The sequence below is a fragment of the Girardinichthys multiradiatus genome, chromosome 14 (assembly GCF_021462225.1).
Source record: "Girardinichthys multiradiatus isolate DD_20200921_A chromosome 14, DD_fGirMul_XY1, whole genome shotgun sequence".
In the NCBI taxonomy this organism is placed as follows: domain Eukaryota; kingdom Metazoa; phylum Chordata; class Actinopteri; order Cyprinodontiformes; family Goodeidae; genus Girardinichthys; species Girardinichthys multiradiatus.
The window spans coordinates 5,778,698-5,795,321 of NC_061807.1; positions in this window are offsets into that span (position 1 = coordinate 5,778,698).

A 16,624-nucleotide genomic window follows, 5' to 3' on the forward strand; every position below is an offset into this window, starting at 1 on the left:
CTGGCCCTGTTTTGGTGTGGGGGGCGGGGCCTCAGATCACCGGGGTGTGGAATCATGACTGACAGCTCAACACAGCGGCTGAACAACATATTCACAGCTGTTGCATTCAGGGACCGTGGAAACTGGAAATATCTGTAATACATCATTGATATTCTATATATATGTGATTGGTTTTGAAAGATAACTTGCTTCACCGATAGAAGCAGCTTACATGAAAACACGACGCGCATCTCAGAGGAGAAAAGATGATCTTAACAGATTTGCACAGCAATTTAAGTCCATGTTGGAGATTTCCCATGCTCTCAACGTAAAGCAAAAAAACCACCAGACTAAGCGATGGTATGAAACCAGATGCAAAACGAGCCGGTATTTTCCGAATATCCTTCCATAATTAAGCCTGGACTTGTTTTCACATGGACTGGACTCGGGTTTCAGTTTCTGGTGCATTTTGATTAAAACGTGTTTGGTCTCCATTTAGTAAAGTGACTCACAGCCAGGGGCAAACTGGCATACAGGGCAACCGAGGAAATACCCGGTGGACCGCTGGTTTAGGCATCTCTTATTTTGTGAATGTTTAGTTTTTAATAACCGCCTTTCACAGACACAGGGCGAGCGCGACTTCAAGTACGCAAGAGGTGACAGTTTCTGGGGCGCTGATATTTTTTTGGACCATTGTGCCCTAAACTATGCCATATCAACCTGTTAAGGATAACCTTTATTTATGACTCATAGCAGATCTTCCCACTACCATAATGATATAAAGCATAAGTTCTAATGTTTCCTTTTTGTTAGAATTGGACAAGAATGCTCATCGAAATGCATTACAAGGATAAATGGCCCAAGGTTTGTCATGAATGATCTGTGGCTGGGGCACTGGCTTTGATGGTGAAGCAGGCTGTAACTGGTTTGATTAGAAACCTACAGCACACTTAGATAAAGGATGGACACCCGCTACTACACAACCTACCAGATAGACACCACAATGGTGACCCATAGTCTACTGATAATCACTGAGGGAGGGAACATCCATTACATTGGAGAACCAGATATAAAACTATATGTGACCTTCTATCGAGGCTTTTAATCATCCTCTAACAGACGGCGACGGTCCGAGACGGGAGCCTCAGCGCTGATCTCTGGAAGCATTCCTCTGCCTAATTTAGATTAAAGGAGCTGAAAGTTAGAAACTGGTTGAGAGTCGTTCCTTTAAGAGTCAGTGTTAGATAGAGTCTGATCGCTGATGCACTGCGCACCTCTCTGCTGTACGCCAGACACAAACGGAGGTTTATATATATGACCAACAGTTGCTATTGAAGGATTATATGTGTTACCTATGTTCTGCAAAAAGCTGCCGTCGGCATAAAAACAAGAACTGAGAAGATACTGAGATAAATTATTGGCTAGGCATGACGGGCATAACGCGCCGTCCATGCTTATGCATTTCAACCCTTTTATTAGTGGTATTTTAAAGGTATGTGCTTGGTTCTGGTAACCAGCTATAAGTTTCTTTTGTTAGCTCCAACCGCTAACGGCTAAGAACATTTGCACGCCCACTTTATGAGTCAGCTGAAGATCACTTGCCCTAACCTTATACCAATTATTGCCTAAGTTAGTTCCAAGACTAACTTAACTTCAATTCCAGATTCTTCAAAATAATCCTTGGTTGTCAAACAGAAATATTGCATGATAATATTGCATCACCTTTCGGTCATGGTTTTCAACCATCTTTAATCAGCTTGTTTATATTGTACATAGCCCATTAGTCGTCCTTATTCTTTAATTTTACTTGGTAGTTTGAAGAGTTTCAGTCAGGTTTCAGAGCTCATCATAACACTGAAAAAGCTCTGCTGAAAGTCACTAATGATATTCTTATGGCCTCAGATAATGGACTTGTGTCTGTTCTGGTTCTGTTAGATCTCAGTGCTGCATTTGATCCAGTCGACCATAATATTCTCTTAGAAAGGCTGGAATATGCTGTAGGGATCAGGGGAACAGCGCTAGGTTGGTTTAAATCTTATCTGTCTGACAGATTCCAGTTTGTTCATGTAAATGATAAATCATCTTTAAACTCCAGGGTTAATTGTGGAGTACCACAGGGTTCAGTACTTGGGCCAGTTCTCTTTACTATATATATGCTTCCAATAGGTCAAATTATCAGGCAGCATAGGATACATTTTCACTGTTACGCTGATGATACTCAGCTTTACTTATCCATAAATCCTGATGAGCCCAACCAGTTAGATAGACTACAAGCATGTCTTGAAGATATAAAAACGTGGATGACTTTAAATTTTTTGCTTCTAAATTCAGACAAGACAGAAGTTGTCGTCTTTGGACCGGAGTCTTTAAAAAAGAAACTGCTTAGTCAATCACTTAACCTGGATGGCATTAAATTGACCTCTGGTAATAAAGTAAAAAACCTTGGTGTTATTTTTGACCAGGACATGTCATTTAAATCCCATATTAAACAGGTTTCTAGGATTTCCTTCTTTCATCTCCAGAACATTGCCAAAATTAGAAATATTCTGTCCAGGAGTGACGCTGAAAAACTAGTCCATGCATTTGTTACTTCAAGGCTGGACTATTGTAATTCTTTACTATCAGGATGTCCACAAAATGCAGTTAAAAACCTTCAGCTGATTCAAAATGCTGCAGCAAGAGTTCTGATGAATATTAAAAAGAGAGATCATATTTCTCCTATTTTAGCTTCCCTTCATTGACTCCCTGTTAAATCCAGAATAGAATTTAAAATTCTCCTCCTCACATATAAAGCCCTTAATGATCTAGCTCCATCATACATCAGAGATCTGATTGGTCCATATGTTCCTAACAGAACACTTTGTTCTCAGACTGCAGGTTTACTGGTGGTTCCTAGAGTCTCTAGAAGTAGAATGGGAGGCAGATCCTTTAGTTATCAGGCTCCTCTCCTGTGGAACCAGCTCCCAGTTTTAGTCCGTGAGGCAGACACTGTTGGAATAATTTAATATAGATTTATCTTATATTTTCTCCTATTCTTTAACTTGACTATTTGATATTATAACCTTTCATGATGTATGTGTGAATAAAGGATGTGATGAGTTTGTCTGCAGGCAAAGATCATAAATGGAGCTGAACTAGCAGAGAAGGAAGCAGTCCAGTTGAGGAGGTCATAAAGATGAAGGCTGATTGCACTGAATGGACAACGTACTGATCCTAAGATTGGGGGAGACTGTGGAAGTGAGTTGTTAAAAGATAAAGGAGTTTATGACCTGTTTACGATGCAGCTGTTGTTTCCCACCCTTTAGAGAACAATGTTTTTGTAAATAGGGACCCCCAAAGATAATAAAAAGAGAGGTACAGTCAGATGTTGTTCAGAGCGGTGCGAGATTTGTAAATGAACACGTCTTGACCGCTCTCCTCGTATATAACTAATTATTTGTCTCTCTCTTCTTTTTGTGATGTTATAAGTATTTTAGGTTGTTTAAACCTGACATTAATTTGGTCCTTTGGAGCCGGATTCCAAATACGCCTGATGATTCCAGCGGGTCGGTAGTGTGGAAATATAAATGCCTTATCATTAGTAGCTAAAGCTAAGATATATTTGGGATTTGCTGCTTATAGATTGATTATTATTAGGAGTTTTTAGTTATGCTTTTGACAGTTAGAAAAATCCTTAAACAGTAGCTTCTAATGTGATCACACAATGAGTGTTTATTATTCAAGGTTAAAGGTTGCAGGTGTTTTCTGTCTGTATCGTGAGAAGCTGGCAGTGGATTAGGGAGGCATGGTTCTCCTCTCCCTTAAGATTCCTGAAGACGTGTGGAAAACATTTCTTTAATTAAATGATGAAATGTATCTCTGTTTCTTTGATACTGTTGCTGGGGAGACATCCACAGACAGAATGATTGTGTATGTGTACTGCATAGCAGCGTGGGGTATAAAATGTAATGTAACGCAGCCCCCAGTGAGACGACACACAGAGGTTTTCAGGTACCCGTGTAAGTGTGTGTCTCCCTCTCTGAATTCAGACTGGTTTTTATAAACTTGTGGAAACATACAACTGATCTCTGACTGAGGATTGTCCTTTAGGTGCCAAATAAAAAGAGTCAGGGAGAGGTGAGGAGTACTGTAAGAGTTAACTGACGGCCAGTAAAGTTTTCCTACCTCAACAATTGGTGCCGTGATCCGGATTTGGCTCTAACTGAAGGATAATTAATTTACTACAAGGCAGACGTCGTTCTACAACACCACAGGGTCGACCCGAAACAAAAGGTAAGGAGATCTATATTTATTCTCCTTTTGCCTGCTAATAATGTAGGTGGTGTTGTGGAATAGATATCTGTTTTTTCTTAAATTTACAGTCTTGATCAGTTTTGGGTAAAATATTTGTTGATTGACACAAGATACATTTTAGCCGAGATACTTGAATGTTGAGGCTGTAACATACTTTCCACTGAAGATACTTAAATGGTGACGATGTTGAAGTAAATAAGTTCTGGATTTGGCAATCCAAACTCAGTCCTGACGAGGACTGGGGTATTTAGGCTGGGGTTAGTAAGAACCTCCCCGAGGGACTGAGGACGCCTCAAAGTGGCCAGGGATAGGACCCCGAGACCCTGAACTGGCAGGTGAGGGAAGACAGTTGAGATACTTAAATGGTGAAACTGTAATAATAAGATTAATTAAAAGGAAGTCCAGGGAGTCAACGGAGGGTTGATTCCTAGGTGTCAAACCGGGTTTGGCATCACAGCGGTTGGACCAGGAGAGATTGAAAAAGTCCCGCTGAGTGGAAGGGTTTAAGGCCCTCTGCGATTGTGTTAAATATGCTTTAATTTGGAAGATAAGTTTGGTTTTTCACAGAGTGGACGTTTTAGGGTAAATAAGTTAAATAGTGTAGATAGTTTCAAGTAAAACAGTTGATGGATGGAGATGAGAAAAATAAAAAACATAAGAAAAAGATTAAAAAGCACAGAGTGCATCAATTAAGGGGTTAAAGAGTTAAAACTTTCCTGCAGGAAGTTTCGTTTGTCTTAAATATTGCGATCAGTCGGAAAAGAAAGGAGTATAGTGCATGTTATGGTGGACAACTGACTGACTGACTGATAATATTTCTTTGTACAAAATCTGAACCTATACTAAACTTTTTCTTCTGCCTCTCACACACACAAATACACACATATATGGGATTTGAGTTCAACATCTGCGTTTTTGAGTCTGGATTTTAGAAACCTGCCCTTCTCCATGGCTACTCCGCCAGAGACGCTTCTCCAGCACGGCCTGAAAGAGAGAGATCTGCCTTCCTGCATGTTGAAAATCGCAGTGTGACTTTCTACAAGAAAAAAAAAAAAAAACTCAGAAGAAGTCTGGACCCACTGAGATGGACAACGATCCATGCTGCTGCAGAGCCAGAAGAGCGATACACTGGATTTATATTGAAAGCACATCTTATGCGGGCAGAAGAGAAACCGGAGCAAAGTTTCTTCTTTCTCCCTCCTGGAGAAGTTAAAGTGGACAAAGAATGATTGAATGTCTCACCAACAGACCTGGGAAGGGCCTGGTTGTTTTTTGGACTGATAGAGGACTGTGTGCCTGACAGTCTAACTCTGGAGCGATTTAGAAACTGATGGAGGTAACGTACAAACACACACATATTTGCATAAATCTTTTCCTATTTTCTGCAATGAAGAACGCTTATTAACCGCTGCTCATGTGACGCTTGCTTGACGTTGACAGATATAGCGGGTTAAAATATTATTTTAGGGTTAGAAAAGTATCTTTAAAAGGGTGATAACTTAGTTCATTTGATACTTTCCAGTTAATTCTTTCAGAGAAACAAGTTCTCTTTCATTGTGGAATATTCAGGGTCAATTATTATAGTTATTAAAAGTTATTAAATGCAGAGGAAGTTACAACATCTCCAAAACTCAGCAGTAACCAAGTGTTTCTATGTTATTCTCAGGACAGATCTTATGAAGGAGCATTTTTAAAACCTGATGGGTTTCTCCTTCAGATATAATTTTCTGTTGTCAGAGTTTGTATCCCATAAATCTAATGGGTAGAGACCTCATTAAAACAGGCTTAGTTCTACTGCAGATGGTCTTCATACAGTTTCTGACACAGTACTTACAGTTTGGTGCAGTTTTTGTCCACAAGTGTTAACTGACGCTTATGGAAAGTACAAATTCATTGTTTTTCACTGCAGCTGCTGGGAAGAGGTTATATTAGGTTTTTCTTCCCTCTTCTGATTCATGCAGCGTGTTGATTTATACTGTACCTTATATCAGGTCCTGACAAAAACTATGAAAGGTTTGGTTCTGCAGGTTCTTTTTTCTCCCTTTGGAGAAGGAAAGAGAAACCTAATCAGTTCTGTGTTGCATAGAAATATTAAAACACTTGTTGTTTTCTAAGATATCAGCAGCTAAAAACTTTTAAAACTTTTGAGAGTAATTGGTTTTGTTAAACACATTTTCCTTGGTAAAACAAACCTTTAAAATGAGTATGAAAAAATGGGGTTATTTAGAAAGAATCTGATTGGACAGTGGTACCACACAAAAATTAAACTAATCTCATGTTTCCTAAAAGACTCTGCATGAAAAGGCCTTCAGAACCGTGGAGTTATTTTCCACCACAGTACCAAGTTTTTTAAGCATGCTTTTTCTTTATTTTAAAACAGATCTGGTTTTTGTTTTGTTTTTTGTTTTTTAGCATAATGTTTGTCTGAAGCTTCTTATAAACTGGGTTAGAAGCAAATATGATCTGAGGTAAATTAGGAGCTGTGAACTAATTATTTTAAATCTGATTATGGTCCAAGCAGAAATAATATATTTAGCCAATCCTTCAATCTCACCACAGACTTCCCACTGAGGTGCCTTGATACAGCACTCTGGGAACAGCCTATTCGTTCAGAAATTTCTTTCTGTTTCTTACCCTCTTGCTTGAGGGTGTCAATAGTGGCCTTCTGGACAGCAGTCAGGTCGGCAGTCTTACCCATGATTGGGGTTTTGAGTGATGAACCAGGCTGGGAGTTTTAAAGGCCTCAGGAATCTTTTGCAGGTGTTTAGAGTTAACTCGTAGATTCAGATGATTAGGTTCATAGCTCTTTTAGAGACCGTTTTAATGATATGCTAATTTTGTGAGATAGGAATTTTGGGTTTTCATGAGCTGTATGCCAAAATCATCCGTATTAAGACAATAAAAGACCTGAAATATTTCAGTTAGTGTGCAATGAATCTAAAATATATGAATGTTAAATTTTCATCATTACATTATGGAAAATAATGAACTTTATCACAATATGCTAATATTTTGAGAAGGACCTGTACATAGGAGTACAAAGGTACACAAGGTGATTTCAGATTACTAAGAGATAAAATATTGGAACATTTATCAGCATTTGGATTATTAAAGAGGGGTTCTAGTAATAATTCTCTCCCCAACTCTCAAAATTTAAATAGCCAAATTAAAGAAAATGATGTTTGTTCTTTTTGAAACATTATGTGGGGAAAAGTCCAGTTTGGAGTCAAGCTTCTTATCTTAATTTCTGATTAAGTCAAACACTGCAGTTTTTGTTTAGTTTGGATATAACATAAAAATGTCAACGCTGACTTAAAATACTTCTTTACATTTAACCTGAGCAGAGAAATTCTGCAATGCAGCTGTGATCAAATTGAGCCGAACAAAAAGAGAATTATAACAATAACTCTCAGGATTGTAGTTATTATTATTACAGAGTTACATTACAAAGAATTAGCAAAAGGTTTCAGCATCAGTAAATTTGGATTCATTTAAGAGAAAACTGTTGCTGTGCTTCTAAATACTTTGAGATCTCTTTGGACTATGTGGACTCATCTTAAAAAGGATCCTGAAGATTGTCATAACAACATTGATCAATTATAGCATTAAAAGATATGGCTGAGAAAACATATTCTGAAAAGAGATTGTTAAAAATTTCTTTGAATTCTTGAAGCTTCAAATTTGGCCATTTGTCTGTCTTTGATGTTTTGTCTTTGTTTTGTTGGAATGAATGTTTGTTTATATGTTGCATGAAACAATAATCCATGTTTAAAATAATGTTTCTAAATCCCAGATTGATTAAAACTTTGAGTTTTCAGGAGAGTTAAGAAGCAGCTTGTTTCTGAGGTAGGTTCATGTTAACAGTTTTGTAGTTTAAGGTTCACTAAGATGGGTTGGAATGAAGAAACTGTGGGTCCGCCCATAGGCTGCCCATCAGAGGTTAGTTCTGCCTGACTCCGCCCACCTACCAGGTTGGTTCATGCCTTTGTTGTCATGGTTACGCTCAGCACCTCCCTTCCTGAGTTTTAACACTGTTTAAGAGACAATAGAATCAAAATGCTTGTAGTGATTGTTGCCTTAAAAACATGTTTTTTTGTATAATAATTAAGGATGTAGCATGACTTTTAGATTTATGTGTTTTATTACTAAAAGGTTAATGAAATAGTTTAAACTAGTTTGAAGAATTAGTTTTGCATGCAGAATCATTGGTGATTTATTAGATTGAAAGTTTCCCTGGTACCATTAAGCTAACTGACAGTTCAAGATATGCCAAAACTTTTTTGAGTGAAAACATTTGAAAGTGTGAATACTTTTGTAAGGTGTAAAAACTCTTTAGGGTGCTAAATGTTATACTACCAACAATATCATGATAAAATGCAAAAGATTCATTTAACAGAGAAATATTTCCATATTTGGCTCAGATTGTTTGCATTCTTGATTTTTCCTCTTTGAGAGAAGTTAAATTTCAGCTCTGTGAGGCGACCTTGACAAAGAGATGCAGCTGCCTGAAAACAAAGATAAAACTTCTGCACAAAAGGCAGAAGCCTGTCTCTGCTGAGAGATGGGGATTTTAACTCTACCCTGCATGTGTTGGGCTCAAGGCCCGCGGGCCAAAACCGAACCCCAGAAGTTTAGTGATTCTCTAGAAGTAGAGCCTTTAATATGGTGATTATTTGCTTGAATGTTATTTTGTCAATCAATAAGCAGTTTTGTCTACATTCTGCCACAATCTGCCTTTTGAAAATGTTTTGAATCTTGATCTTTATGTATAAAAAAAAGAAAAGAGAAATTGGCTAAAGTCTGCAGACACAAAATGAACCTGGATTGAAGCTCTAACTAAATTTATTTAATCTGAGATCTTCTCCAAATGCAACAGTATATGTCAGTCTACATGAGATACTAACAACTTCACCTACTGGTATAATATAAAGATCTGATTGAATATGTGAAACAAACAATGATGAAAGTTTTTCAACAGGTGATGCTCATCCAGGAGGAAGACAGTGTTCCTAGGAAATGCAGCTCATTCATTAACAATCAATTTTTCTCCTATAGGTGGAAGTTTTGCTGACTAATCATAGGCTGGATCTATGAAACATTATGTGCACAGACCAAATGACCAAGGTTCTGACTGACTTATGAACCTCACTGACCTGACAATGATAACATGATACCCAACAGATAACACCTTTAAGGTGGACCCCACTAAGACCACCTTATTGATTCTTGGTGAATAAAAAGAATTGAAGCGTTCAAAACAGACCTGGTGGAAACAAAAGGGGTTATGAGGAAACAATGTGCATTTTAAGAATAATAGAAGTCAAATTATGTTCAAATTTTTACAAATAAAATGACTCTGACAGAGAAATAAGTAAGTAGTGTGTGAATGTGTGTGAATGGGAATGACTGATTTCATTGTAATGCATCTTTGAGGGACCTTAAAAGTGCTAATAAAGGTCTGATGTTCTGATGATCTTTGCCAAACTTATATCTTAATAAGGTTTCCAGAATCTTTTTCGAAAAATCATATAAAGATAGCAAAGGTTCTACCTCTACTGAAAATACTGATAACCATAAGAAAGTTCATAGATCCGTCTTCAATTTTTCCTAATTATTTTACCAACAGGTTATTTAAACTTTCATGTGGCCAAATGTCTGTGTTTGACTTTCTGTTTTTGTGAAATAAATGTCTGTTTCATGTTATGTAAAAATTAGAGTCCTCAACATTACCATAATAATATTAGGTCAGTTCTCTATGGTAAAACAAAAAGATTTTAACAGATGTTTAGACTTTTTCCAGTCAGGTTCAAAATGATTGAATTAGACTCAAACTTAACATAAGATGAAATGAACCTTAACAGAATTACTGGATTGGACTGAAATAGAGAAAACTTGAGTTAATTGAAACAAACTTTAGTTACTTGAACTAAATACAAAGCTGACTGAAACTGGATGTTGTATCTATAAAACTGGGTAAAACAAACTAAGATTATAAGATATAATATGCCCTTCATTTTTTGTGTTCATCAGTGAGTGAGTTTTTATTTTTAATAAGAACTAAACCAAGCCTTATTTAAAATAATAGCAACTACCACAAATAGTGATCTCATTTTTAAATGTAATAGGGACAGCGGCTACAGTGACACATGGAGAAGACCCACGTGTCAAAGGGGGAATATGTTACATCTGGTAAAACATTAATGCTACACTATAAAGGTTTCTGACTATGCAAAGAGTTTTTGCAGATTATGCATAATTTGTTGCAAACACGGGGGAAGAAATATTGCCTAGTGGTAATAGATGAACCTAGTTACACATTTCTTCCCCACATATGGTATCCCACAGATTATAAGGTCAGATAATGGAACTCATTTTATAAATAAACTAATAGAAATAAGTTCTAAATTATTAGGGTTTCAGTTAAAGATTAAGGAAAACAATAACTCAGGAGGCAGAGAAAAAGAAAAGAGGAGAAAGAGCAGCTACAGAATCTGCTCCTTAAATTACAGCTGCAAGAGGCCAAAGAGAAAATTAAATAAGAGAAAAATGATATAACTGAAAATGTAATGTTAGCTGCAGCTCAACCTGTTCCTCCAACAGCACACACCCCTATGTCTATGACTGATCAGTGGCAAGGACGGGGTTACTCCCTCCTGCACCCTATACATTTTAATAATTACAGGTACAGTGGCCCCGGTCGTGGAGGTGGATGGCATGTTGGTGGTCGGCTGGTCGTGGTGGATGGTGTGGAGCACCCAGAGGAAGGGGTGGAGCCAGCGGAGCACTGGGAGATGTTTGCTACAACTGTGCTGCGTGGGCACAGCAGATCCCACGTTGCCTGCAAAGGTGGGAGAGAACTGTCTGAATTTTTTAGTGGACACTGGAGCTACTTATTCCACCATAACACAGCAACCTCCTAAACTACTGCTCTCTACCAAGACTGTTTCTCTGATGGGCTTCTCAGGGGCTGCATAAATTCTTCCTGTTCAGATTGGGACTCAGAGAATAACTCACCCTTTTGTGTGTTCACCCAGCACACCTGTTCATTTGCTGGGCAGAGACTTATTAGTGAAGCTGGGAGCATCAGTGTTGTGTGGTACTGATGGGTTAATGGTAACTTTTCCAGATGGTTCCTCTTTGGCATGTGGACAATATTTTTACAGCCAGTTGCAGAGGCATATGCTGACATCTACTGGACACTGTTGACCGAACCTCCAAGCAGCATCTTCTCAGTGTATCAGCTGTGGAAACCCTGGATTCAAAGTCTCTGCCCCTGCACCTCTCTGCCTGACCCGCCCCATGTCACTCTGTTCTACGACCGTTGTCACACTGAATGGTACCAGATTTGTTTAATGAAACAGTAGAAGGTAGGACATGGTTTATTTCATCCAAAAATATGTGGCTGCAACAGTTGATTTAACACCTGACCAAGCAGAATGGTATTTAATGTCAGATGAAGCTGTTCCTCATGTTTCTCTTTCTTTGCATCCTGAGCATCAAGCTAAGGAATTGAGAGGAGTGGTAAAGCGCTCTCTGGCAGCTGGGGACTGGCAGGACACCTCAGTCACCAACTTAATTTTGGTTACAGAGTTCTTAAAACAGGTTCCAGAGAAACCAACCGAGGGACCTCAGCCAACCACGTCCGAAGCTGAGTGGATCCTGCTGAAGGTGATCAAAAGGAAGTGGTCAGAGCCCAGGTGGACGGGTCCATTCCAGGTCACAGAGAGAACCTCACATGCGATGAGGGTCAAGGGCAAAGGAGACACGTGGTATCTTTGGAGCCAGTGTGCAGCAGCAGAGGCACCACTGAGATCGCTGCCAGAGGTCCAGCAGAACCTGAGGGACAACACCAGCACACCAGAAGACCTTTCTCACCCAATTCAAGGGGCAGAATAATCCCCTAGGGTGAGAAAGCGTTCATTTACACCTAAAGCCCTCCTGGACCCCCTGCAGTTTGCCTATAGAGCCAACAGGTCTGTAGATGATGCAGTCAACCTAGCCCTTCACTTCATCCTCCGGCACCTGGACTCCACAGGAACCTACGCCGGGATCCTGTTTGTGGATTTCAGCTCTGCCTTCAACACCATCGTCCCAGTTCTGCTCCAGGAGAAGCTCTCCCAGCTGAGTGTGCCCGACTCCACCTGCAGGTGGATCACTGACTTCCTGTCTGACAGGAAGCAGCGCGTGAGGCTGGGGAAGCACGTCTCTGACTCCCTGACCATCAGCACCGGTTCCCCCCAAGGCTGTGTTCTCTCTCCTCTGCTCTTCTCCCTGTACACCAACAGCTGCACCTCCAATCACCAGTCTGTCAAGCTTCTGAAGTTTGCGGACGACACCACCCTGATCGGACTCATCTCTGATGGTGATGAGTCTGCGTACAGATGGGAGGTGGACCATCTGTTGGACTGGTGCAGCCAGAACAACCTTGAGCTCAACGCTCTAAAGACAGTGGAGATGGTTGTGGACTTCAGGCAGAACCCAGCCCCACCTGCCCCCATCACCCTCTGTGACTCCACAATTGACACTGTGGAATCTTTCCGCTTCCTGGGAACCATCATCTCCCAGGATCTCAAGTGGGAGCCAAACATCAGCTCCCTCATCAAGAAAGCCCAGCAGAGGATGTTCTTCCTGCGGCAGCTGAAGAAATTCAACCTGCCAAAGACTATGATGGTGCACTTCTACACAGCCATCATTGAGTCCATCCTCACCTCCTCCATCACCATCTGGTACACCGCTGCTACAACCAAGGATAAGGGCAGGCTGCAGCGTGTCATTCGGTCTGCTGAGAAGGTGATTGGCTGCAGTCTACTGTCGCTCCAGGAACTGTACACCTCCAGGACCCTGAAGCGGGCCGGGAAGATTCTGGCTGATCCCTCCCACCCCGGTCACAGACTCTTTGAAACTCTCCCCTTTGGCAGGAGGCTGAGGTCCATCCGGACCAAAACCTCACGCCACAAGAACAGTTTTTTCCCATCTGCCACCAGCCTGGTTAACAAAGCCCAGAAACCACCCTGACACTCTCCCTTTCCCCCACACCCCCCCTTTTTTTGCTGACAGGACACCTGTAACCTGTAACTCTATGAGTTACATTAACGCTCAGCTTGGACTCCTGCTTTACTTGCACAATGATCACCTGTACTGTTGTATTGCTCTTGCATCTTATACTGCTCTATACTTACTCTCACTCACTTAAAACTGTGCACATATATTTATATTATATTGTAGATATGTTTATACTGTTTAATTTGTACTGTATTGCACCGACTACGCCAAAACAAATTCCTTGTATGTCCAAAAACGTACTTGGCAATAAAGCTTTTCTGATTCTGATTCTGATTCTGAAAGGTTAGTCTACACCTTAGGTGCACCGTCAGATCAGTGGTCCCACCAATAGGGGCAGAATAATCCCCTGGTGGGACCACTCAGCTCCAGGTCAGTCTACACCTGTGAGTGAAGACCAGGACATCACACAGAAGAGGCAGATGTGATTGAGTTTTCCTCTCTTTCACTGGTGGTCATAGCTGCTCTCCAACCGAGAACTTAACTGAACACTCTGAACTTTAAAAAAAATAATAATAAAAAGGTCTTTTGTGTTTTACCATATTGTTAATCCTCATCTTCCTTTGCAGGAACCTTTGAAAGTGACAGGGCGTCTGATATGTATTACTGTCTAGGGAGCAGAAGGATGGTAGAATATTATATTGGCATATTTGGACAGACTATGGAATAAAGCACGGATCGACACCCTCCAGTTAGAGGGGTCAATACTCCCTGACAAGACTTAGAAGGTTGTAAGCATCCTTGGGACTACAAAGGCCCGACAGGCTATAGTCCCTGGGCACATGGCATGGCATTGGAGGCAAGGTCAAAAAGCATGATGACAAACATTTCCTTCTGCTCCACAGGTTGTAATGATTGTTCAAATCTTTTATGCAGCATCTCCAGGTAGTGGTGAAGTCACATAGGTGACTTCAAAAGGGGGAAATTGTGGAGATATATTATGTGTGTGCATTAATTATTATTATGTTCATAAACAGTGTGGGAAATGAAATGTATAACGTGTGTTAGTATAAGACATTGTGGCCTGCAGAATTGTTATTGCACAAAACTTGGCCTTGAGTGTGATGAAGCAGAAAAATACTGAGAGCTGAAGGAGTGTGTGAAAAAGTAGAGACTGACTTACTCCCTGCTTACAGGTCCTTCTCAAAAAATTAGCATATTGTGATAAAGTTCATTATTTTCCATAATGTCATGATGAAAATTTAACATTCATATATTTTAGATTCATTGCACACTAACTGAAATATTTCAGGTCTTTTATTGTCTTAATACGGATGATTTTGGCATACAGCTCATGAAAACCCAAAATTCCTATCTCACAAAATTAGCATATTTCATCCGACCAATAAAAGAAAAGTGTTTTTAATACAAAAAACGTCAACCTTCAAATAATCATGTACAGTTATGCACTCAATACTTGGTCGGGAATCCTTTTGCAGAAATGACTGCTTCAATGCGGCATGGCATGGAGGCAATCAGCCTGTGGCACTGCTGAGGTCTTATGGAGGCCCAGGATGCTTCGATAGCGGCCTTTAGCTCATCCAGAGTGTTGGGTCTTGAGTCTCTCAACGTTCTCTTCACAATATCCCACAGATTCTCTATGGGGTTCAGGTCAGGAGAGTTGACAGGCCAATTGAGCACAGTGATACCATGGTCAGTAAACCATTTACCAGTGGTTTTGGCACTGTGAGCAGGTGCCAGGTCATGCTGAAAAATGAAATCTTCATCTCCATAAAGCTTTTCAGCAGATGGAAGCATGAAGTGCTCCAAAATCTCCTGATAGCTAGCTGCATTGACCCTGCCCTTGATAAAACACAGTGGACCAACACCAGCAGCTGACACGGCACCCCAGACCATCACTGACTGTGGGTACTTGACACTGGACTTCTGGCATTTTGGCATTTCCTTCTCCCCAGTCTTCCTCCAGACTCTGGCACCTTGATTTCCGAATGACATGCAGAATTTGCTTTCATCCGAAAAAAGTACTTTGGACCACTGAGCAACAGTCCAGTGCTGCTTCTCTGTAGCCCAGGTCTGGCGCTTCTGCTGCTGTTTCTGGTTCAAAAGTAGCTTGACCTGGGGAATGCGGCACCTGTAGCCCATTTCCTGCACACGCCTGTGCACGGTGGCTCTGGATGTTTCTACTCCAGACTCAGTCCACTGCTTCCGCAGGTCCCCCAAGGTCTGGAATCGGCCCTTCTCCACAATCTTCCTCAGGGTCCGGTCACCTCTTCTCGTTGTGCAGCGTTTTCTGCCACACTTTTTCCTTCCCACAGACTTCCCACTGAGGTGCCTTGATACAGCACTCTGGGAACAGCCTATTCGTTCAGAAATGTCTTTCTGTGTCTTACCCTCTTGCTTGAGGGTGTCAATAGTGGCCTTCTGGACAGCAGTCAGGTCGGCAGTCTTACCCATGATTGGGGTTTTGAGTGATGAACCAGGCTGGGAGTTTTAAAGGCCTCAGGAATCTTTTGCAGGTGTTTAGAGTTAACTCGTTGATTCAGATGATTAGGTTCATAGCTCGTTTAGAGACCCTTTTAATGATATGCTAATTTTGTGAGATAGGAATTTTGGGTTTTCATGAGCTGTATGCCAAAATCATCCGTATTAAGACAATAAAAGACCTGAAATATTTCAGTTAGTGTGCAATGAATCTAAAATATATGAATGTTAAATTTTCATCATGACATTATGGAAAATAATGAACTTTATCACAATATGCTAATATTTTGAGAAGGACCTGTATATATACAGTACCGACCAAAAGGTTGGACACACCTTCTCATTCAAAGAGTTGTCTTTATTTTCATGACTATGAATATTGTAGCTTCACACTGAAAGCATCAAAACTATGAATTAACACATGTGGAATTATATACTGAACAAAAAAGTGTGAAACAACTGAAAATATGTCTTATATTCTAGGTTCTTCAAAGTAGCCACCTTTTGCTTTGATTACTGCTCCACACACTCTTGGTATTCTGTTGATGAGCTTCAAGAGGTCGTCACCTGAAATGGTTTTCACTTCACAGGTGTGCCTTGTCAGGTTTAATAAGTGGGATTTCAAGCCTTATAAATGGGGTTGGGACCATCAGTTGTGTTGTGCAGGAGGTGGATACAGTACACAGCTGCAGGCTCAGTGGGCGGCTGGAGGGGGTTTTCCCCACTAACCGCAGACTGACCTCAACCAGTCACTCTGTGATTTTCTGCTACCTGTTATTTGTTTGCAGCAGCTGAAAGTTGATATAAAGTTGTGTGTTGTTGTTGTGATGGCTGTTCTGTCTCAGATCCT